The sequence below is a fragment of the Urocitellus parryii genome, chromosome 7 (assembly GCF_045843805.1).
Source record: "Urocitellus parryii isolate mUroPar1 chromosome 7, mUroPar1.hap1, whole genome shotgun sequence".
NCBI lineage: Eukaryota > Metazoa > Chordata > Mammalia > Rodentia > Sciuridae > Urocitellus > Urocitellus parryii.
In genome coordinates, this window is record NC_135537.1 from 104433974 (window position 1) to 104439973 (window position 6000).

The window sequence follows — 6000 nt, forward strand, 5'->3', positions numbered from 1 at the left end:
CTATGGCTACCTTTTCCTATCTCTAGAAATATATTTGAGATTGTCTCAACTTTCCAGTTTGAACATTAAATTAAGATTATTTAAAAATTTACCTTTAATTACTATCACATTCTTTTTCACAAGTTTCTAAAACAGTGATAGTAGAAAGGAGCAAACTTCACACCTTCCTTTTATTACAAGTATTTTAACACTCGAATTTCTCTCTGAAAATGAAATGTGAAATGCATAGACAATAAACTACCTAAAATATATCTTTAAAAATAAACAGAAAGCCCTAAATGTAATATAAATAAGAGATTTAATTAAATAATAGACATTTCAGTTTGAAAACGTTTGGGTGGAACTATATAGAAAACACAAAGAAATGATAAGGTACTTAGGATTGTATCTAGAAGACGCTTTCATGAACTAGCTATAAAAGCAAGCTGATACACATGTGCTGTACAGGTGGTCCTAACAGCAGTTTTGCTATTGGTGTAGTTTTCTGAAATAGCAAATACCTCTTGGTAAACAAAGTAAATCTTTTGTTGATTTTCATGAAGTTTGCTTTCCCCCAAATTATAGTGATATATATAAAACCATGTAAAGAGATTTTTATTATACATTGATGATGTTAGTGTAAGACCAAAACAAACAAAAAACAACATTCCTAAACCTACTTTTCAATTTTTTTTAAAAAATTATATGAGGCTCGGGGACCCCCTCCCCCACCGCGCGGGCGGGCGGGCGGGCGGGCGCTGCGAGCTGGGCTCGGCCGGGCCCGGGCTCCGGCCCCGGGCGCTCCGTGCCCGGGACCCTGCCAGCAGAGGAGACAAGTATATGCTGGTCACTTTCGAAGAGCCGCCCTATGCTATCAAGGCTGGATGGAAAGAAAACCATGCAACGTTTATGAATGAACTGAAAAACCTTCAGGCTGAAGGACTTACGACTCTTGGCCAATCCCTAAGGACAGCTTTTGATTTATTAAATTTAAATAGATTAGTAACTGGCATAGACAACTATGGGCAGGGAAGAAACCCTTTTTTCTTGGAGCCAGCAATAATTATTACAATTACTGATGGGAGCAAGTTGACTACTACCAGTGGAGTCCAGGATGAGCTCCACTTACCTCTTAATTCCCCTTTGCCTGGAAGTGAACTGACCAAGGAACCTTTTCGTTGGGATCAGAGACTGTTTGCATTAGTGTTGCGGTTGCCTGGCACCATGTCAGTAGAATCAGAGCAGTTGACAGGTGTGCCTTTGGATGACTCTGCAATCACACCAATGTGTGAAGTGACAGGCGGCCGCTCATACTCTGTATGTTCTCCAAGAATGCTTAATCAATGTCTGGAGTCCTTGATGCAGAAAGTACAAAGTGGGGTGGTAATAAACTTTGAAAAAGCAGGACCAGATCCTTCCCCTGTAGAAGATGGGCAGCCGGATATATCAAGGCCTTTTGGATCTCAGCCTTGGCATAGCTGTCACAAACTCATATATGTCAGACCAAATCCTAAAACTGGGGTTCCTATAGGTCATTGGCCTGTTCCAGAATCTTTTTGGCCAGATCAGAATTCTCCAACACTACCACCTCGTACATCTCATCCTGTAGTGAAGTTTTCCTGTACAGACTGTGAACCAATGGTTATAGACAAACTGCCTTTTGACAAATATGAGTTGGAACCTTCACCACTGACTCAGTTTATCCTGGAAAGGAAATCTCCTCAAACATGTTGGCAGGTATATGTGAGCAATAGTGCAAAATATAGTGAACTTGGTCATCCTTTTGGTTACTTGAAAACCAGTACAGCACTGAACTGTGTCAATTTATTTGTGATGCCTTACAATTATCCAGTTCTCCTTCCCCTTTTAGATGACTTGTTTAAAGTGCATAAAGCAAAACCAACATTGAAATGGAGACAGTCATTCGAAAGTTATTTGAAGACAATGCCTCCCTACTATCTCGGGCCCTTGAAAAAAGCTGTTAGAATGATGGGAGCACCTAACCTAATAGCAGACAGTATGGAGTATGGACTCAGTTATAGTGTCATTTCATACCTCAAAAAATTGAGTCAACAGGCCAAAATAGAATCTGATCGAGTCATTGGATCTGTAGGCAAAAAAGTATTACAGGAAACGGGAATTAAAGTCCGAAGCCGATCACATGGTTTATCAATGGCATATAGGAAAGATTTTCAACAGCTGCTCCAGGGAATTTCAGAGGATATCCCTCACAGACTGCTAGACCTTAATATGAAGGAATACACTGGGTTCCAAGTTGCTTTACTAAATAAGGATTTGAAGCCTCAGACATTTAGAAATGCTTATGACATACCAAGACGGAATCTTTTGGATCACTTAACAAGAATGAGATCTAATCTTTTGAAGAGCACCCGCAAATTTCTTAAAGGACAGGATGAAGATCAAGTGCACAGTGTTCCTATAGCACAAATGGGGAATTACCAAGAATACCTCAAGCAAGTACCTTCTCCACTAAGAGAACTTGATCCTGATCAGCCTCGAAGGTTGCATACATTTGGCAACCCCTTTAAGCTGGATAAAAAGGGTATGATGATAGATGAAGCAGATGAATTTGTGGCTGGACCTCAAAATAAACATAAACGACCTGGAGAACCAAATATGCAAGGGATCCCTAAAAGACGTCGGTGTATGTCTCCATTATTAAGAGGCAGACAGCAGAACCCTGTTGTGAACAATCATATTGGAGGAAAAGGACCACCTGCACCTCTGACTCAAGCACAGCCAGATCTTATTAAACCCCTTCCTCTTCATAAAATTTCAGAAACCACTAATGATTCAACAATAGATGATATGGTTGAAAATCATGTTGCAGACCAACTTTCATCAGACATTACACCAAATGCTATGGATACTGAATTTTCAACATCTTCAGCCAGTTTACTGGAACGACCAACCAATCATACAGAGGCTCTTGGTCATGATCATTTAGGAACTAATGACCTCACTGTTGGTGGATTTTTAGAAAATCATGAGCCGCCAAGAGATAAAGAACAATGTGCTGAAGAGAATATACCAGCTTCTTCACTCAATAAAGGAAAGAAATTGATGCATTGCCGAAGCCACGAAGAGGTCAATACTGAACTAAAAGCACAAATAATGAAAGAGATCCGAAAGCCAGGAAGAAAATATGAAAGAATCTTCACTTTACTGAAGCATGTGCAAGGCAGTTTACAAACAAGACTAATATTTTTACAAAATGTCATTAAAGAAGCATCAAGGTTTAAAAAACGAATGCTAATAGAACAACTGGAGAACTTCTTGGATGAAATTCATCGAAGAGCCAATCAGATCAACCATATTAATAGCAATTAAAGGAAAATGAGAATGTGGCCACTTATTTCACTATCTTCTCCAAATACAAAGTAAATACAAGACTGTTGTGATCTTGCATTCATTTTTTGACATGCATTGTTGGCTATTTGAAATACTAAAAGCAAATCTACAGATCCTTTTTCCATCATTTTACAGTGACCTTTTCTTCATTTTGGTTTATTTTTGTAATGTGAAAAGTATCACTCTAAAAAACATTTTTATTTAACAAACTAAAAATATTCCTCCAAAAAAAAAATTATATGATTATCCAGTGGATATTTCAGAAGATAGCTATGATGTAGGAACACATCTTTGTTATGGAGTACTGTCCTCAGATCTAGCTTCCCTTACTCACCTCTCTACAAAATATCAGAAGTACTTACAACTATTGTAAAATCACCCATGCAGAAATACTTCCAAAGTGCCCCCTAGGAAACAACAATGTCCCACTGACATTTTGTGAAAGATAAAGTTTACACAATGTTTGCATGTGTTTTTGTTCATTTCTCAACCCAATGAATCTAGCTTTAGCCTTTACCATTCCTATGTAGCATTCTGCTCTATGACATGTCATATTCAATCATTCGCTGTTTTGTTGCTACACATTAGAGCTGTTTTCAAATGCTGTGAAAATACCATTATAAGTTTTTCTTTTTTAAATTTTTTTTATTCATCTCAGGAGTTTCAGTATTGAAAGAAATGGAATTTCTGAAGTATAGGGGAAGATGCATGTCTAAGTTTAATATTAGTTCATAAGTCATTTTCAGAAGTGACTCTACCATTGTAAACCTCTATAGAAAATTATTAGTTGCTTCACATGGCCATCATCTAGTGTTTTCCATGTAGTCGTGTCTCATTGTAGCTTTAATTTGAATTTCCTTGATGACTGATGAATTAAAGAGTGTTTCAATGTACTTCTTGGTCACTTGTATATTTTCTTACACAGAATTTACTTTCAAGACTACACTCATTTTAAATGGGATTATTTTATTATTTCTCTTTTAGGCCAATGATTTCTTTTTCTATTATTGACACAAGTGTGATAAGTGAATTTATAAAGAATATTTTCCATAATCTGGCTTGACTTTAACTTTCTTTTACAAATTTATTCATTTAAGGCTATACAACCTACTGTTTTGAAACACATATATATAGTGAATTAATACTAAGCTAAAGAAATAAACCTATCTATACATTCTATGTTTATCTAATTTTGTGTGTGGTAAGAGCACTTAAAATCTACTCTCTCAGTAAATTTTCAGTATACTGAAATATGTTATTAGCTCCAGCCCATACAATAGCTCTCGAGACTTCTTCATCCTGCACAACCACAAGTTTGTACCCTTTGACCTACTTCTCCCCCATATCTTCCCTCTTCTGTAATGACTATTATACTGTCTATTTCTATATATTCAATTTCTTTTGTTGTTTATCCACATATAAGTGAGATCATGTAATATTTTCTCCTCCCTTTGGTTTATTTCAGTTACCATAATATCCTACAAGTTCATCTATGTTGCCATAAACTGTAGATTTGCTTTCTTTTTCGGGAGGAATAATATTTCCTTTATATATTACTACAATTTCTTTAAAAAATTATCCACCAACTTAGGATATTTCCACATCTCAGTTACTGTGAATGAGGCTACAATGTACATGGGAGCTCACATATATCTATGACATACCGTTTTTATTTCTTCTAGGTGTGTATCCAGAAATGGGATTATATAATCTGGATCATATAATAGTTCTATTGTGAATTATTAGAAGAACCACCATACTGTTTTCCATAGTATCTGAGCCAATTTACACCTTCACCAACAATATACAAGGATTTCCTTTGCTCTATGCCCTCACCAATACTTGTTATCTTTTGAGTAATGGCCATCTAAAGAGATCTGAGGTGGTAGCTTATTGTGGTGCTGATTTGCATTCCCTTGATGATTTATAACATTGAGCATCTATTTCTATACCTTTTGGCCATTTATATGTCTCCTTTGACAAAGAGCTTATGAAGGTCCTGTGCAAGGTTTTTAACTGGGATATTTGCTTTTCTGCTATTAAATACTGTATATTTCTCTTATATTTTGTATATTAATGCCTTATTGAATATATAGTTTGCACATGTCTTCTACCAATTCATAGACTGCCTTTCATTCTTTGATTTTTTTTTCTGTGCAGAGGCTTTTTGGTTTGATGTGGCCCAACTTCTCTGCTTTTGCTTTTGTTGCCTAAACTTTTGGTGTGTTAGAAAAAAAGCCTAATAAAGTCAATATCAAGGAAGCTTTCCTTTATGGTTTATTATATGACTTCAGGTGTTATGTTTAAGTTATCAATTTCATTTTGAGTTGTTTTCTTGTGGATATCATAGGACAAGTGTCTGGTTCGATTCTTCTGCATGTAGATATTATTTATTCAACCATTTTTTGAAGAAATTCTTCCTTCTTCATTGTGTTTTCTTTGTGATCTTGTCAAAATTTAGTTGATGTCATTTGTTTGAATTGATTTCTAAGTTTTATATTTCATTCACTTGGTCACTGCATTTGTTTCCATGTCAGTCCATACTGTTTTAATTACTGCAGTTGACAGCTTAATTTGCAGGTGGAGAGCATTTTACCTTCATTTTTTTTCATTTTCAAGATTGTTTAGCCATTCAGGATCTTTTGTGGT

General features: G+C 36.0%; 1 pseudogene; it reads left to right on the forward strand.

Moving 5' to 3' along the window:
- Positions 1-786: 786 nt before the first annotated feature.
- On the forward strand, positions 787-3565 carry LOC144255755 (integrator complex subunit 6 pseudogene; annotated as a pseudogene).
- The last annotated feature ends 2435 nt before the right edge of the window (positions 3566-6000 follow it).